This window comes from Lactuca sativa, chromosome 4 (assembly GCF_002870075.4).
Source record: "Lactuca sativa cultivar Salinas chromosome 4, Lsat_Salinas_v11, whole genome shotgun sequence".
In the NCBI taxonomy this organism is placed as follows: Eukaryota; Viridiplantae; Streptophyta; class Magnoliopsida; order Asterales; family Asteraceae; genus Lactuca; species Lactuca sativa.
The window spans coordinates 104,509,543-104,530,229 of record NC_056626.2 but is presented as its reverse complement, the minus strand read 5'-3'; the positions used below and the strand labels follow the sequence as shown (position 1 = coordinate 104,530,229).

The 20,687-nt window shown below is 31.0% G+C and overlaps 1 long non-coding RNA gene across 4 annotated transcripts; it reads right to left on the bottom strand.

Moving 5' to 3' along the window:
* Nucleotides 1-9,728: 9,728 nt before the first annotated feature.
* On the bottom strand, nucleotides 9,729-13,687 carry LOC111886170 (uncharacterized). Of its 4 annotated transcripts, none has more exons than XR_006190583.2 (4): nucleotides 13,210-13,687; nucleotides 13,018-13,099; nucleotides 10,611-10,927; nucleotides 9,729-10,306 (listed from the first exon to the last, which is right to left on the bottom strand). It is a non-coding gene; the product is annotated as an uncharacterized LOC111886170 (long non-coding RNA). The 4 variants fall into 4 exon arrangements; XR_006190584.2 differs by having other exon boundaries at nucleotides 9,729-10,116; XR_006190585.2 differs by having other exon boundaries at nucleotides 10,611-10,695.
* Nucleotides 13,688-20,687: the final 7,000 nt, after the last annotated feature.

Below are 20,687 nucleotides of genomic sequence, written 5' to 3'. Positions count from 1 at the left end.
TGTAAACACAAAGTTTAATGGGTTTCCCAAAATATCACATACATCGCAGCATAATAATCAGCTATGAGTTATCAGCAGCCTTAGGACTATCAATAGTCCTAAATATCACATACATCATAGCAATATAAACTACTATGAGTTATTAGCAACCATGGGGACTATCAGCGTTCTTAGTGGGCTAACAGCACACCCTATAGATTAACAACACGACCTCATGAGTTATCAGCAACCCCGGGGACTATCAGCAGTCTCATGGACTCACAGCAGTCCAGGAGTTATTAGCAGCTCAGTTCACATATCACAACAATCAACAGATAAGACCCAACTTGTCAACATGTATACACTACCACACAAACGTATATAGTGAGAAGACTCACCTCGCAGATAGCAGCTAAACACAATAGCACCCATACAGCGAAGACCAATCCTACAAAGCACCTAACATCAATAAAGATTACCATCTCAGTCTACACTTTAAAACCCTTAAATTGACCAAAAGTCAACCATGGTTAAAGTCAACGGTCAAAGCCAACCTCAGCAGGTCTCCACCTGGTGGCCACTCATAGGCCACGTCGTGGGTACTACATGAGAAAACCGTCGGCAACCCTTGGTTCACCACTTCGTGGAGGCCAAAATGCCACGTTGTGGGAACTTTGCTTCCACAACTTAATGTATTCAGCTCTTAATCCGTTAACCCACTCCTTCCAACTTTCCAGAAAGCTTCCTAAGGTTTAATACATCACAAAGATTGACGTTTTTCAGCCATGCATGTCCAATGCAAGTCTAGAACTCCAACTTAGGTCAATATAGGGAAATAACACCATAGCGCCCATACAGCGAAGACCGATCCTACAAGGCACCTAACATCAATAAAGAGTACCATCTCAGTCTACACTTTAAAACCCTTAAATTGACCAAAAGTCAACCATGGTTAAAGTCAACTGTCAAAGTCAACCTCAGCAGGTCTCCACCAGGTGGCCACTCATAGGCCACATCGTGGGTGCTACATGAGAAAACCGTCGGCAACTCTTGGGTCACCACGTCATGGAGGCCAAAATTCCACGTTGTGGGAACTTTGCTTCCACAACTTAACGTATTCAGCTCTTAATCCGTTTACCCACTCCTTCCAACTTTCCAGAAAGCTTCCTAAGGTTTAATACATCACAAAGATTGACGTTTTTAAGCCATGCATGTCCAATGCAAGTCTAGAACTCCAACTTAGGTCAAAATAGGGAAATAACACCACAATCTAATGTATGAAGCTCAATATTCCAACAAACTCCAAATTTGAGACATATGTATACTAAGGGACCTCTATAACCTATAGAGTTGCTAACTTTATAGGATCCATGCACTCCTCTCAACCCAAACATGGAGACAAGTGGGTAAAAACCTAGATCTAGCATGTTTGAATGAAAAAGGTAGGGACTTTATACCTCTAAAAGGTCATAAACAAAGTGAAAATGTAAGATCTATGCTGGAACCAAGCACCCAAACACCAATATGAGCTCCTTCTTTCTTTAGCCTTCACAAGAATGGCTTCACACACTCAACACACACGTATGGAGGCTAGGGTTTGGATAGGAGAAGGTCTTAGAGGGTGGAGCCTGCCAAATGAAGCAACCTTAGAGTTAGTGCCTTTAAATAGGGCACCAATCCCAAAATTAGGGTTTTGGCCTAAAATGGCTGCCACGTTGTGGCAACATATTGCCATATCATGGCATTGCACCAAAAGAGTGTTCTCCTCAGCAAACGCCACGTCGTGGCGTATCCAAAGCCATGTCGTGACCATACAAAATATCCAAATTTTGAAATTAATAACTTATCAAAAGAATACCTGCAAACTGGATGTCACATCATATAGAGCGAACCACATAAATATTATGTCTTTGTGTACGTGTGTTTATTATCATTTCTTCCTGACAAGTGGTATCAAATCTATTGTTTCTTTTTCCGATAGAAGAGATGTCGTCCCACATATTCGAGTTGGATAAATTCAATGGATTGAACAACTTTACTTTATGAAAAGTGAAGACGAGGGCTTTTCTGGTTCAACAGGGTTGTACGGCAGCTTTGGAAGGAGAAACAGAGTTACCGAAAGACATGGTTGAGATGCTAAAGAATTATATTTTAGCAGAAACACATAACATTATTCTGTTAAGTGAATGATAAGGTGTTAGGGGAGGTTGTTGATCAAACGACTACTACTCGACTTCATGAGAAAATTTGTGATAAGTATAAACAAAATTCTCTTATGAATCAACAATATCAGAAGAAACATTTATATACCCTCCAGATGGATGAAAATACCCAGGAAAAGGATCACATGGATTCCTTGTTTTCTTAGGAAATGAAGCATAGGGTTTCAAGTAATGAAAGAGGTTCTAGTTCAGGTTTATTTGCTAGCAGGTGTAGACTACAAGAAACAGAAAGTGGAAGCATGGGAAAGTCATGTTTCAAATCTAAAGCTTCATTAAGATTAAATCTTATAACTACAAGGAAAAATGTCAATACATAAGAGATTGTCCACAACATGTAAAATTCCAAACGTGTAAGGTAAAATTTTCATTTTTAATAAACCAAACCATTCATTCATTAATTTCCAAAAGATAGTCAAAGTATCGAAGAGCGTTTCAAAATTACCTCAGAGTAAAACAAGCTCATAAATGTAGAATCTCTAGTGGTTGCGAGGCAATCATGTTTGGCCCTTTCCCTTGGAACCAGAAGTACCTGTAACATTTAAATATAAAATCATAATCACAAAGCTTAGGGAGTTTTCGAAAATACCACATAACTTACACAACATGTGAATGTTGTGCTCCCCCCACAGTTTTACAATCACTCACTGTTACAGTCCTCCTGTACTATTCACAACTATGGTCATCCCATAGTCTTCCCAACAATTGTCATGGTCCTCACATGGTATTTCATACAGATGCCATGGTCCGCCCATACTCTTTTATACAAGTGTCATGGACCTCCCATGGTCTTCATAAAGGATATTGTATGCTTAAGAATCATATTAAAATGATATTGTTATTTAACATATGATACTAATGGGTCACACTAACAACAACTTGATATAATTGATTATTTATTAGAATTGATTTAATAAATATTCAATAAACTCTTATATTTAATTTGGAAATTATTTATTTCATGAAAATATTAATTTTCAATAGCAAGTAAGTTAATAACATCATATGGTATGATTTATTAAGTCATGCACAACATTTTGGACCATAAGGACTTTTTTTTCTTCTATCTAAATGTTAAGACTTATATTTTATAAAGAGAGTTTATAAAATATAAAAGTTTGGCACTCATTTTTCTTCTTGGATTCGTAGGTAGTAAAGAAGTGACAAGAGACGGCTTCTTGAATTGTTTATTCAAAAGACTTAAGCCTACGAAGGGATCCATTAAGACATAGGGACATGGTTGTCTAAAAGTGCAAGGAACTATTGGATAATAGCTTCACTTTATACATATAGACATAAGGCTTTCATTTGGTGACTTAATTGATGCACCAAAACTGTAAGTCCTAGAGGACTTCTCACACTCTCTCATTTTGTTCAGCTTATGAAGATATCACTTGCTTTTATACTCTCTTGAAGTTCACTCTTTGGTTATGAACTTCAAGCTTAAGAGTTAAGAGTTTTAGACTAGCATCTACATTAAGTTGATTCATTGTTGGTGTCTCTAAAGTTCATCATTCTTTATCAACTTCCAATCCTCCTAAGAGGACCCAAAGAACTACAAATGTTGTTATTTCTTCTTCTTCTTCTTTGGTTGGTGTTTAATCTTTCTACAACTTGCAAGATGGTCCTTGGTGGGTTTAAATTGTTTATGTTATTCAAAAATTATAAGTCTTCCATTGCCTAAAAATCATATTTTGAAACTAGTTTTTGAATAAAACCCCAGCACTTCCAAGCTAAACTCACAAAGACAGTCTGACAACATATATAGTATAGTGAAAAGACTCACCGTGTAAATGTAGTAGACAACTATTCAGCCCACTCAATCAAGAAGCAGGTGGTACACACCTCCTATCCATTCACACAAGGTAAACTCTCAGTCTACCTTCTAAAACTAGCTATTTGACTAAAAGTCAAACTAGGTTAAAGTCGACTCTAGCTTTCCTACATGTCGTGGCCAACTAATAGCCACGTCATGGTAGACCTCGGCCCAAACAGTCGCAGTTTCCATTATCACCACGTAGTGGCGCCTAACTTGCCACGTTGTGGTAACTGGCTGAAGACACCTTATTTTCTTAAGCTCTTAATCGATGAAGTCCTTTTCTTAATCTTTCTAGAAGGATTTTAGGGACCTTAATGGTCAATAAAAATATAAACTTTATGGACATGCATGATCCATGCATGTCCTTCACCCATTCTAGGTCAAATCATAAGAAAAGTGGCTCAAAACTCATGCATCGGATCAAAACTCTACCAAACTTCATATCTGAAACATATAACCTCAAATGGCCTCAAGGATCCATAAATTTTTCAACCTTATGGAATCCCTCCACTCAAAGTATCCCAATCATGGAAAAAGTGCATAAAAAGCCTAGATCTAAAAGCATGACACATAAAGACATGAACATGCATACTTATAATAGTCAAGAATATATGAAATATCGTGACGAGGAGATTTTATTGTTGGATCAATGCACTAAGACATATTCTTCATCTTCTTCAAGCCCAATGAATCTCAAGCCCCTGACACCACCAGTCGTTAACCGCTAAAAGTGACAAATGTCAAGTATAATAGATTTAATACGTAATATATATCAATCTATAATAAAAACACAAGCTTTTCTATTAATTAGCAAAGAAAACTAAGTCAAATCGATAACAATCACCTCCATATTCTGTAATAATTAAAATTATGTTTTTGAGAACTATATCTCTTAATAGAATTATAAAGTAAATATCAATGTTTTCTAAATAAATAAAATCTATATGCAAAAACTTTTGACTTAAACTTGATTTGAATCAAACTTATCTAAGACATTCTTGTATTCAATATATAAATGAAATACACATATTTCAACTTCATGAAATGGATTCTTAAAGGCAAATAGTGTAGTTTATTTGACATATGTGAATCATAATTATATATAAAAGATTCCTAATGATATTTTCATTAAACTATAAAGAAAGTAATTATTAAGGAACTATGCATTGTGATGTATGACTTCCTTTCTAGTGAATGTATAGATTTAGTACAAGGTACCTAATCAAATACCAAAGGGCTTTTAGCCTAGCGGTATCCGGTGTTGTCCTCCCTCCTTAAGGTTGAGGGTTCAAGTCCCACAGTGGACATAGGTGCAACAATTTAGGAGTAGTTTAGTATATATTTGTATTTGTTGTTCCAAAAAAACTAATCAAATTTATTAACAACTATTATTATTGTAATTATATTTTACATGTTAAAAGATAACTATGAAACCATTTTTGAAGTTTTCAATTTTAAAGTTGTGATACAAATCAGTAGGACAATCTTATGCCTTAGTCATAATAACAGATGAATTAAACCATACTATATATGGTTTACTTTCTAATCAGTAGAAATTATCTTCCTGTATACTTTTGGGATTATAACTTAATCATTATCACTTGTATTTTCAAATACAAACACCAACTAATGAGTAGATAAAACACTTTATAAGATTTGCTATGGAAATGCTCCATCCTTACCTTACTCAAGGTTTTGAGGATTTGAAGATTATGTTAGACAAAAGCTTCTAAACCCCAAATCTACTAATTTCATATTTGTAGAATATTATAAAATGTTTATTAGAATATTATTAATAACCTATCGAGAATAAGTTCTTATATTCCTCTGAAAGCTAAGTTGTTAGAAGAAAAAAAGTTTCTAATGACAAAGCAAGCGGGAGGCACATGGAACTTGAAGTAGCTCAAGAACCATATCATGATGTTGTTAAGGTTGGCACTAGTTTCAACAAGAAATTATTGAACATGAATAATAGCTACTCATAAACCAAAATATTCGTATATATGGTAGGAATCGTCTATAACATGATAAATATATTGATGAGCTCTTCTTGATGGTTTCTGGCAAATCCATCAGCTACCAAAATGCTAACTTAGACTTTGGACTTGATTAATGACTTAGAGTCATAACACTGAGATGTAATCCATGTCTAATTATCAAGTATGGGTTTGATTAAACTTCCTCCATATAGCAAGGCTAGAAGGAGTAAGTAATTCTTTTAGAAAGAAAACAAACATGAAGATCTATATAAACTTAGCAAAACTTATTATAAAATGTTTTTATCGTAATCATGTCAATTATTATGATTAAACCTTTCATCAAGTAGATATGATTAGATCAACAAGGATATTATTTACCATAACTACATATTCTTATTATAAGATATGGCAAATAGATTTCAAGAAAAGTGTTTTTCTTAATAGATGCATACTTGATGATGTCTATATAGCTTAGCCTGGAGGTTTTCTTAATCTAAGTTATCCTAAGGTTGGAATTTCCAAATACAAGATATTATTTTATATAAAAATGAAGACAGCATATGTATTTACTAAGAACTAGTGGGAGCCTAGTGATATTCCTAATCTTGTATGAACGAGACATACTGAATAATTAGAAACTACATTCCGACTAGGGATGAAAGTGGGTCCAAACCCGGACCGGATGGACCCGGACCCGAAAAACCCGGAACTGGTTAACGGGATTTTATAGAACCGGAAACCGGACCGTTATATAGGAACCGGTTCCGGTTCGGTTACGGGTATGGTTCCGAGTAAAGTGGTCTAGAACCGGAAAACCCGGAAATATCAAAGTGGGTAGGTTGGAACCGGATAAAGTAGGTTTAGAACCGGATAAAGTGGGTTTAGTATAGTCTACTCCAAAATTAGAATACACTTCTACTTCAGAAGTTGTAATCAAATATGATTGGATAAATGAGTTTATTGAAAAAGTAGGTTGAGACCTTCCATTCAAGGATAACCTAGAAATATTTTCAGACTTCAAGAGTATACTTAATCAATCTAAAAGACTCTAAAACACATCAAAACACCAATCATATTCTCCAAGATATATAACTATACTTAGAATAACGTTAAATATGGAGATGATCTTATTCGCATAATTCACACAAGTGAAATTTAGTCATAATCATTAATAAATTCTTTTCTTTAAGTTAAGCATGAATGGCCATACTTGAGTTGTAAGACTTTGTTATTCTAGAAATGAGATTTAGATTTGGATTTAGTATTTGGATATTGAAACATTATAACAACAACTATTGTATTGTTTTGATATATTGGGATATGATCATGACATTAATACTTGTTGTGTTCGATATTAACACGTTTAATCCAAGAATAATCTTATCCTTCTAAAAAATTCATAGTTTAAGGAGTTCTATACTTCGATGTGGTAAAACGTTGATCCTTAATTGAGTAGTTATAAAAGCCATTATCAAGCATGGTGTGAACTATGCAAGAGACATATGTAGTCAAGATGGGATTTGTTCATATTATGTATTGAGAGCAAGATATTTAGCGTATGTTACCCAAAATTGAACACGAAATAAGATTGATTGTGATCCAAGTCTCATGTTCAACAAGATGTTCATAACAAAGGGATAGTTGATAAACTTAACTTATACATCAATTGTAGCTTTGAGCTTTTTGGAATTGGATGTTGATGAATGGAATTCTTTGTCATGTGTTATTGGGGGTAGTTAAATGTTGTTAGATGTTCATCATTGTCTATATCAATCTATGATGAGTCTTGTGCAAGTGGGATATTGAAAGATTTTTATGCCTAAGAGTCATTATAGAATGATATTTTCTAATGAAATATGATCGTACATGGTCACACCTTATAAAAAGTTACTACTAATTGCTTATTTATTAGAGTAATTTTGACTATTAATAAATATCAACACTTGTATGTAATTGGAAAACATTATTTTATGAAAATAATATTTTACCACCATATTGAGAATTATTGTTCCTAGGAAATAATAATAATAAAATAGAACAAAACTAGTTATATTATCAAGGTAAGAATATATATATATATATATATATATATATATATATATATATATATATATATATATATATATATATATATGTTATGTAGAAACTCTTTGGTCACTTAGCGTAACCATTTAGTTACATACTAACTACTATTTATGGGATTGTGTAAACAAAAGTATTTGGTCTTGACTTTCCTTCCTAAGGCCATAACTTCTTCTAGTAAAGAAGAGGTAGTGTGTTGTGTTGTTTACTTCTTCCATCATGCTTGTAAAAAAGAACCATATTTTCATTTATTACTTTCCTTGACTTCATAAATAAGTGTATGTATAAATAGAGTGCATTAATAGTAAGAATGATTTGTTCTTATCCTCTCATTCCCTTAACAAAGGGATGCCAATTTTCAAGAATTGTAGCCTCTCTCCCTCTCATTCTTCTTGCAATTTTGGTGCTTGAATTAAGGTCTTATATGTTGCTTCTCTTTAAGGTTTATTTGGTATAAAAAATTAATGCTTAAGAACAACATTTATACAAGTGATGACTAACATGTTTTAGTAGTTGATTCTTGCTTTAGTGGATACATTATAGAGAGCTTCTCCTTGAAAGCTTAATGCATCACTTCATCAACTTCCATCTTCCATGAGAATCAAAGTCTTCAAAGGTTGTGACATTTTACTTTGTATGGTTGATTTAATCTTACATTCATTGTAAAATGATCATTGGTGAGTTAAAAAGAGGTTTAAATTTCTTCCTAATTTTAAGCTTTCGTTACTGTTTTTATTGTTTTTGGGAAACGGTTTTGAATAAATCCCAACAAGCCAACAATGAAGAAGCTTCTTTGATTCAGCAAACTAGATGAGCAGTCTAATGATTCATGATGTATGAATCACTACGCGAGATAGAATTTACAGTTCCACAGAAGGAACGTGGAGTACTTGATCAGAGCGAAATGAGGGTGTGGTTAAATTGTGATTAGGCTACCATAAAATAATATACAACTTAATTATTAATGCCATATCAATTTTGTTATCAGGTATCCTTTTAATTTCAAGCAAAACGACTTAATTGATAGGTTATAAGTGCATTTAATAGTCTCTTGTGCAAAAAAAAAAAAGTTTAGTGACCAAATCAAACAAACTGCAAAAGCTTATTGTGCTACACTGACATTTTCCCCAAAATATAATATCTATACTTTAATTTCTTGTACCATTCATTTATGCTCGTATGAAAAAGAAGTAATGATCACACTAAACAACCACCATCAAGAAAATAGCCATGAAATTCAACCCATGACAAAGACCTTTGACTATGCTCAACCACCAAAAGAAAGGATTAAATAACCATAAAAGCCAAATGCTCTGTTGTTTTTTCTAAATTTGGAAATTTGGAAATAAAATATGACTAAATTATAAAATTTGACCATTTACCTTGATGTTTTTTGTGAATTTAGTCAAAAAATATTTCATTGCATTAAACGTCCAAAAATGGACTTGTTTTTAGGATTGGTCCTTGTCAAATGTAGAAAAGCTATTTTTTCCTTTAAATTTAGACAAAACTACAAAAATGGTCCATGTGGTTTGTATTTTTTATGAAACGCGTTCAAACCTTGAAAAAATTGGATGAATGGTCCTTTTAAGCAAGTCTGTTTGCGGTTTTGGTCCATGTCCAAACTTAAAAAAAATTTACCCTTTAAATATTCATTTTTGTTATTTAAATAATTTTTGTAATATTTTTATAATATTTAATAGATAGTAGAAAGAAGGGGGTCTTTCTCTCTCTTTCTCTTTCTTTCTTTCTTTCTCTCTCTTTATCTATATATCTATCTATCTATCTATCTATCTATCTATCTCCACCCATTTGGATTTGTTCTTTATGAACACACATACATACACACTCAGTAAGATCTTGAAAAACCACACACATAAGAACGTCTTTATGAACATCACCCTCTGCCACCACCAATTACCATCACCATCATCGCCTTTGGTTGTTCATCATAACCTTGACCATACTTGTTCATCAACGCAACATCACCTTCTTCACTTCATTACTCTTTGAAATGTGAATTAGATCAGCTCTGATTCTGGTAGAAGAGAGGAATAATGGATTTCGGTGAACCAATAACATAACATACACATACACACACACTATCTTCTTGATTCAGTATTGATTTTAGCTCCGATTCTTGTAACCCAATCGAGTTATGGGATGATTTCAGCTTCAATTTTATTCAGTGTCATCGTCTACTTATTTAAGTCCATTAACCCTTCAACCTATAAATGATTTGAAAACACACATATGAAATTGATTTTGTAGAAATTGGTTGTTCTTGGAAACCCATAAACTTTTTCAGATTCGGAAATTGGTTTTTAGTTCCAGCAACAAACATAAAAAATCAAGTGTTCTTAAAGAGAAAACCCAAAATTGATTATTTGTATATATGTGTTAAGGAGCAAACCCATAAAACCGAGTGTGTGTATGTGTTTCAGAACAAACTCGAAAAACTGAGTGTGTGATTTAAATTTTATGCATGTGTATGTGTTGATGAATAAACCAGAATATGAACAACATTTGTACATATTTATCTTCATCTTGGTTTCCATCTGAACCTTGTGAGTTGATGTCACACCCTGGCCAGCGGTGGACGCACCGAGGTTGCGACCTTGAAAATTAGATCACAGTTAACAAAAATACATTGAACAATACAAGATTTGAATAACATTACATGTCTTCATAGATTTGTATACAAGGATTTCATTGATTCAAACTTCAAAATACAAGTTTACAAAAAAAAGTTTAGCAAGTCATAATGTAACAAAAACAAAAAGGCCTTAATAGGTTAGCCAAGAAAGGTTATTCCAAGTCGTGAGGCTTATTATCCAGCTTCTATTTCCCTGATAATACACGCAAGAATACGTCAACAAAATTGTTGGTGAGTTCTACAAGTTTTGACTCAATTTATATTTTTTAAAAGAGGACTTTTGTGTAAAAATCAACCGTTATCTGATTGTACAAAAATGTTACTTTTATAATTCAGAGTGGTAAAACAATAATGAGAAGTGTCATCCTGATCTAAGTGTAAATGTACTTGTAATCCCATACAAGTATGGATGTTGATTTACTTATGAAATATAATTTGAAGTCAACATGATTTCGTATTGTATACTCTTAAGTGTTTATTTTATTTAAATAAAACACTACACTTAATCCTGATCCGAGAGTAAATGTTTATAAAATATAGAATGTTTATCCGAATAGTTTGTGCAAAAACATAGTCAACAGTGTTACCGATATGCATCGTGTGAGACCCAATACTTGTAATCTGAGAAAAGTATTCCTGTTAATATACTTATAATGAATAAGTAAAATATTAAAATATTTTCTTGAAGTGAAATATTAAGTGTTTATATAAATAAACACTACCAAACTGGTTAACAATCTACAAATAATCTTTATACTACATACAACCTTATCCTAGTTTGTAATAGTATTTTTGTAACCGGAATTTTGTGGAGTAAATAACCAAGCTATGACTTGTTCACGCCTCCGTGAAGCACAATAAATAGGGTGGTGTTTGTTGTCCTAATGACGCTTCATGGACATCGTGAATAAAGAATAAGATAAAAACAAGAAGTTATCGTCCGAGTTATCTCGTCACACGAAGGTTGTAGCTTGCAACCATACAGATGGGGGTGTCAACACGTATAGATCTATACACAACATTTTTCACTCACAAAGGATTAACGGTTATTACAAAGGACTTCACTAAGTTGGTATTATTAGTTTGGTGAATGAGAAACTTCCACAACAATCCTTTGTTTTAGTTACAATTCCCAATTGTTTGTGTTCGGAAACTTTTGGTTGTAAAGCTTAAAAAATGTGTAAATACAATTCCCAATTGTTTATGCTCGGAAAATTTTGATTGTAAAGCTTAATGAATCCTAAGTGTAAAGCTGCAAAAATTTTCCTATCCAAATCGGGTAGCATAACGACAGCGTTTTGACTAAAACTACATTTCAACCTAAGTGAAACCAACTAAAACCTTAACAATCTAAACTTCTACAACTATAGTAGTAAAATGCGTGTGAAAACAATGCAATTTAAATGTGTACATACATAAGGAAAACATTTTAACGAACACATATAACATTTCCGTTTATGTTCTTTTGATACATAAATGTGTGTGTGTGTATGCATATAAATATATATATATATATATATATATATATATATATATATATATATATATATATATATATATATATATTTAACATTTTTGTATAACAAGATATATGTCCATATTTTATAATCATTTGGGTGATAATATATATATATATATATATATATATATATATATATATATATATATATATATATATATATATATATATATATATATTTAAAAATCAACACCTATATACAACATCTATATCACTTAAAAGCCAATTTAACCCAATGAGACAAGGCTGGGAAATTAATCTAAAATGTCTATTCAGTCCATATTATAGAAAAAATCTAGAAAAATCATCGGGGATCGGAATTAGGATCCGTAAATTCTCAAGGTTTAGAAATTGATTCTAATTTGTCCATGATTTTTTCCCTGACTTGATTTGGATTTTAAATAGGGTGAAAATGACCATTTTTATAGACTGGTCCGAAATGTACTTAAATGATATGCTGTTTTGTAAAATCATAATAAATTATAGAAAAATTATATGAACATGTGTGAGTAGTCCCTGAAAAGGTATCGATCTGAGCTACTAGTATATGGTATGGTTTTGCAAACCATAGGGTTTAAGATGAGGAAAAGATCTTGAACAGACCGTAATTTTTTTGTAAAAGCTGAAAAATAAGCCTAGAAATGTTTAGTAAAATAACATGTATTTTTACTTAGCTAAGCTTTTATATCATCCAAATAGACATCATTTAGCATGTATTATCCCCTAAAACTTGTAAAATATAAAGAGGGGTCATAGAAACTCACTTTTGTCGCGTAACGTTATTAGAAAGATCCTTGAAGTTTCCGGTTCCAACGAAGCTTGAGATTTGAATGATTTTTGGGATGTCTTAACACATAAAGACATACATTAACAATAATTTAGACTTTTATCAAGATTTAACTCACTTAAAATAAGTGAGTTTTATGACAAAAGAAAGGTAGGAAACAAGTGTTTACCTTGCTTATTCTTGGATCTAGACGTGTGTTACCAAAAAGAGTGTTGAGATACAATGATTTTAAGGAACACGATGAAGGTTTTCTTGGGTTTATAGACACTTGAAATCAGCATGTTATGGGGATGTTTAGATCTCGAAAATGGGCAGAAAAATGAAGATGTTTTTGGGTTATTTTGGTGCTTGAAAACAGCCACTGTTTTGGTTGTGTATGGCTCAGAATTTCCAGCAAAGAAGCAAGAAAAAGAACAGCCTAGCTATTGTTTTGAGTACCCATTTTAATGCACCAAATCAACTAACATTCAGACGTAAATGTAGGTGAAAATACCAAGCAAAATGAAGGTGCAAGGGGCTAAAATGGAGGATGAAAACCCGAAGGCAACAACCTTATTTTTGGCCTTTGGTTTTGGTGGATCACAAAGAAGGAAAGAGTGCTTAAAATTGGTTGAGTTTTAAGTGATGTTTGTGTGATTTCTAGAGAGAATTTGTCCTACATATGAAGGAGAAATAAGGAGGCAAGGCTCGACATTTATAGTGGAATGAGAGAGGTGTAAATATCTTCCAAATCTTATCCAAGATAGGATAAGATTCACTTTGCAACTTGCATCCCCACTTGCAAGTGTAGTTACATAGAGATAGGACTTAGTTACTTGGAGATAGAAAGGTAGCTTAGTTATTTACAGATATGAGTTAGTTAAAAGATATTTTGAGGAAGAGTATGGAGCAAGTTTTCGGGATTTAGGAAGGAAACAAGCTTGCTTAGTATCTTACTGTATTAAGTGCATTAGTTAAATTATCTTAACTCAAAGATTTTACCTTATCAAATGGTTTAAACACAATATTCCTCATTTGATGTCATTTTAAGTTACGAATCCATAACTTGTCATTTTATTATATCATGATACACATAAATATGAATCTATATGTATTGTAGAGAAATAGCAATGAAGTTTATATGTATTGGTATTTAAATGTTTATATTTGATTGTATTATTTATAAACATTTTGGTACTTTTAGTTATGCCTAATAATAATCCATTTTATAATTTTATAAGATAAATATAAAATTGATTGTCTAAGGTATAATTTTGTGATTTTTAACCGCCTTAACAATAATGCTTACCACTTTCTATCGTTTTGGTTTGTAATGTTGTCAATTTTTGATTCCTCAAAACTATTGAATACGAGTACATAGATGGAATTTAAGTTACTCATTAACCGAAGACGTGTGGAAATGGTAACTAAAATTTTGTATTCAAATTACATTATTTGATAGATTTCATGAATTGGTTTTAATCCGAAATAGTACATCGTAATAGAATTTTACATTAATCACTAATTTTATTTTCATAGACCTTCTCTAAATAAAACATGTTAAATTTCTTAAACCGTTTTTGATAAACTACTCGTAATGTTTAGAATCAATATATGACATCGTACAATTGTTCCTATTTTTGCCAATTGTTACATTTTCCCACCGTTAAAAGAATTTCGTCTTTAAATTCTGCTTGTGGTTGGGGAATCTTTAACAGTTAGGGTTAGTTCTGTTTCATTTGATCTTGATGTCTTGTTATTCATATGTGAATAAAAGTGTATCAGATTTTTATGATGGTACATTCGTTATTCACTAATGAATAAAATGTATGCTTAATTTTTGTTATAGTTTAAGTATCATTAATATATGAATATAATATGTAATAAAGTTTTTCTTAACAAAATATTTTATTTACTTTAGCTTTCATTACATGTTATATGCATGTCAATAAAACGTGTATTAGCTCTCGTCATATGTTATATTCATATGTGAATAAAACATTTATCAGATTTTTGTTACAGTTTATTTTTTATTTATATATGAATAAGTAGTATGTTAATAAAAGACGAAGTGTTTTGAAAATTCAAACTACTTATTCATATATGATTAACAAATGAACTGTAACAAATTTATGATAAGTGTTTTATTTACATATGAGTACAACATCTGGGGGAGCTAATAAGTGTTTTTATTCATATATGAATAAAATATGTTATTATTCATTTATAAATGATACTCAAACAGTTTATTCCTTAATTAAATAGCGAATGTATCGTAATAAAAATTTGATGCATTTTTAATCATATATGAATACAAATATATTTTAAGTAAGAAAAAACTTTATTATATGTTATATTTATATATGAATGATATTTAAACAACAAAATAAAAAAAATTAAATATGTGTTTTACTCAAAAGTGAATAATGTACTGTAATAAAAATCCGATGTACTTTTATTCACTTATGAATAACGAAAGCTAAAACTATATATATATATATATATATATATATATATATATATATATATATATATATATATATATATATATATATATATTATGTTAAAACTTATTTCAATATGGTTGTTTATTTACAGAGAATAGAATTATGTATTTTGGTATATTTAAGATCTGTTTTTGATAAAAATAGCTTATTAAAAATTAAAAAAAAACAAAAAAAAAAGTTGTTTGTATATATTAAGATAATGATTAACATAATATAAGGAAACATATTAAAACTTTGAAAAAGAAGCGTGTATTCTTTTCCCCATTTCCCTCGGTACGACAGAGTGTTTTGCGACAAAATAAATATATGAATTAGATTGATTCTATCATTTTCAATCTTTTTTTCTTAATCGAACTTACTTCTCTCTCCCTATCTATAATACTTTATAATGCATAGATAATACATATTTTAAGACCAAAGTCTTAAAACAAGGAGATGAATTTTTGGCCTTTGGATTTCATTAAAATGGTTAGGATAGTGATCCATGTAAATAGATTTAAACCAATTAAAATCAAGTATTTTATTTTCAAAATTTTGAAAACCATCGTCGCTTCACTCTCTTTCTCCATTTTCTTTTTCCCTCTGACACTAAATGGCCTCCCTCACCACCTCAATCATCATTGCACCACGTTTCCAACAACACACCACCCTCTCCGTTTCACCTTATTTCTGGAAAATCACCACAATCGCCATGGTTTAAGCTTTGTTGGGAACAAAAACTTTGATCTTGAAAAGGAAAGAAACATATTTGTTTTTCAAGTTTAGATCTATTTTCCGATTATGGACATGGAGTTTGATCCAGAGACCACCGTAATCGATTCTATCTTATTCTATCTTATATGATTTAAGGTTCACCACCAAAATGCACCCCTACTTCAAAGAGATCTAAGATGAAGATAGATGTATAGATCGACTTTTTGAATGATTGGCAACATCCACCAGCACTACTTTCCTGAAACAAACCCAAAATCTCCAAGGTAAGCATCGATTTCGATCCCTAAACCTGGCTACCTATCTCGATTACAATCCTTAAAACTAACTCTCGATCTTGATGTTTTGTATATAGGAGACATTGTGATAGAAACGATTTCAAGACATAAACATCACTTGTGATATGGATTTCTAGCGTCAAACGTCACAATCAACCTCCGCCACCAGGTCCTTCTCTCTTGCTTTTAAGGTTCATATGTGTCGCCTTCGACCGTTTAGTTCCACCGCTTGCTTTAGCTTGTCGTATATTATAGCAAGGTATGGTCTGATTTTTTTTTGTTTCTATCTACATGAATATATGGCTTACTTTGTCAATTGTTCGCTACCCCTCACCTCCCTTGTATCTGAAATTGGGGTTTGAGATTTATCAAGTTTTTTAAATAGTGGGTTTTCTTTGCGAAATCAATAACTCCTAATATGGTTGTTGTTTCATTGTTGTTCCTTAGGAGTAATGAAAGCTGGAGGAGGTGACGAATCCTAAGGATGAATCAAATCTGAAAAAACCTCCTTGATCGCTACTAATTCTACAGAAAACACATCTTTGTTGATTTCGGCGCTGTAGATTTCCCTGGTTCCATCGAAACCAATCTCTCTTTCTCTGGATGTTGACAAGGGTCACTTATCAGCTACTAATTCTATTTCACTAGGATCTGAAATTTAAATAGTCGATGGGTTGGAAGAAATTTCTCTTAGAATTACTTTGATTATACCTATTGAGTATAGGTCCTCACTATTGACTCCGATTTCAGTATATATTTGTTTGTTTGTATTGGAGAAATATCTTGATAGTCTCTTAGTATTCTTATTGTTAATTGTTGCTTGTAAATCTATCTATGATACTATTCTTGTAGTAGCTAGATTTAGACCTGACAAAACATGACACGACACGAAAACCCGACACGAACCCGACACAGAATTAACAGGTTAGGGTCAGAGATTTCGACACGTTTATGTAAACGGGTTGACACGACACGACACGATAATTAAACGGCTAGGGTTAGGATCAAGACTGTCAACTCGAAGATGACTCGAATATGACCCTTTTAATTATATATTATTTATTATAAATTTCATATTTTTATAAATATATTATATGTTATAGACTTATAGTGGGCAAACTCGAGAATTAGAAGTAATATTCAAATTTTCAAACTTATTTATTATTTTTATAAATATATTATATGTTATAAATTTTATATTTTTATAAATATATTATATGTTATACACTTTTAGTCATCCTCACCACATATTCCTTTACTCTCCAACTTTAACTATTTTTATTTTTCCTTCTAACTTACTATAAATTTTGTCACTCCATCTCATAACTCCACTGTTTTACTCTTTCCTTTTTGCTTCCACAACTCCTACTTTCTAACCCTTAAAATATTTCAACCCGACATGACACAACATATTTACAAGGTCTAAACCTTAACCCGAAACCCGACACGAAACCGACATGAAAATAAACGGGTTGACACGGCACGACACGATAATTAAAACGGGTCGGGTTAGGGTCAAACCCTTTCAACCCGTTTAATGTCTTGACACGACACGAACCCGACACGACACGACACGTTTGTCAGGTCTAGTTAGATTGCTCTTTTTGAACAAAGACATGGCTCAGGAGGAAAGGGTTTCTAATCTGGTTTGTGAAATGTTTATAGATAAAAAGGGCATGGTGAATCTGATGTAAATATAACAATTAGAATTTTATTGTAATAACGATTTTACTAAAATATTTGTTTAGCTGTCAAATTTTAAGGTTTCTTGATATACTTGTTTTTTGTTTGGAATTTGTATAATAGCCATTTCATTTTGTAAATTGTATTATTTTTTTTTATGATATTATGTTTAAAGTAAAGTGGGGTTTATTTTATCAGAGGTATACAAGCAAAGTTTTAAATTTATCTATACATTTCAATTATATATATATATATATATATATATATATATATATATATATATATATATATATATATATATATATATATATATATATATATATATTCAAAGAAAAAAAATCAAACGTTTTTCCATTAAGTAGATTTTTGTAAATTTCCAAGAAACTTACGTATAAAAACAACTCCAACCATTCCATTAAAAATATCATTAAATTGGTGTATTTTTAACACCGAAACTTGTTTTTACTCCAACCACACACTAAAAACATATTTTCATATTATAATATAGAATAGAATAATTATTAAAGTTAAGTTATATAACTAACCAAAATAGTATTAAACAATTCAAAAAGTTGTTTTTGTGTGATGAATAGCGTTACACCAAATATAGAGGCCACTATTTAATCATATCATTTTTATGTTGAGTATAGTGGTCCATTGAAACATATTTTCACACCAAAACACTATTATTGTATATCCATTAGAGTTGGTCTAAGAAAAAAGATTTGTAGAGTTCCAAGATCTAAAAAAGACGAGACTGCTCATACGTACTGTATAACCTAAGCTTCTATTATTTATATTAAATATTATTTTTAAGTGATGAAAACTATCATTAAATATATTTAATAATAGAAACTAGGAAACGTTCTTATATATACAATGCGATCATTTTTTTAATTAAGAATTCTTAATTATTATGTGCATAAATTGATGTGTTAAAATAAAAATGTATATTAAAAAAAAACTAGGGTTCCTATTGCGTACATTGTAACAGGGTTTTTGTTTTTTGTTTAGAAAACACAATTGAGCATGTATGAAAACAAATATTATAAAAACCGATATTGTAAATGAATATATAAAATACAATTATTTACATTTTCTATAATTATACTTGCAAAAAAATGAAAATGTAAAATAAAATGGCACAAATCCTTTCCGTTGAACTTAGTGATTCTTAAAGATCAAAGCAACATAATTAGTTCGAAATCGGACAATATTACAAGTATCCGGTTCGATAAAATATGATTTATAATTTATTTATTTGATTAACAAAATACTGAAAATTTAAAATACAAATACTAAAGATTCTAAGGGTTTGATTTATCAATCTTGAAATAATAAAAAAAAAAAAAAAAAAAAAGACAAAACCGTCTGATATCCAACAAACGGGTAGGTTCGTATTACATATATTACAATTCTCTTAACGATTTGTCATCAATTGTTTTTTTTTTGTTTCCTTGAAACTTTAATATTTAATTGTTATTTTTTAATAAGAAAACTATTTGCTTAGTTTTCTTATAAATATATACACTAAAGTCCTAATATTTTTAACGATTTGACAAGAAAAATCTAAAATTTATTTTTTTGACAGTAAAATCTTAATTATCTTAATTTGCGATTTGACAAAAATATAGTTTTAACTATAAACAATAAACTTTTTTGTCAAATATGCCTAATGCCTCCTACTTTGACGCCCACTTTGGGTCTCCTACCCCAACAAAATGCAGTTTTAACTTCAATCCAAAATAATAACATATTTTCATTTTAACTAAAAACAACATATGTGATTGATATAGTTTAATTGTAATGATATTCACCAAAATATTGCATGCTTTTTTGGAAAGAAAACACTGAGTAGATGTATTTGCCAAAATAAAACAAATTGTCGCGACTGAAATGAACAGTTCGCTGAAATGTTGATATCCCATCACAATAGAAACGACCCATAATAGATTGAAAGCAAATTGTTCATCGTTCGAGAAAATTTAAATAATCTTTTGAATGGAACTATTCGCCGCCCGTTGCATCGCACGGGTACCCTACTAGTGTGTGTGTGTGTGTGTATATATATATATATATATATATATATATATATATATATATATATATATATAAAGAGAGAGAGAGAGAGAGAGAGAGAGAGAGAGAGAGAGAGAGAGAATTAAATGAAAACGAGAACAAAACAAAATTGAGAACAAATGAGAATAAGAGAACAAATGTGGACCACTCATTTTTCTAAAATATTTCTAAAAGTAATTGAAATAATGAAATTAAATGTATAAATAGCTTATAAATAAGTAATTGTGTTTATTAATTGAATTATAACAATGAAATATAATTTTCTAAAATCATGATGTTTCACTATTTTCTAAAATCTTCAAATTTCATTGAATTTGAGATTCTTATTCATAAGATATATGAATAAACATGTATAATTATTATATATTAAAGTTGTCAAGAAAAAGACCAGTAAACCTGAGATATTTTTC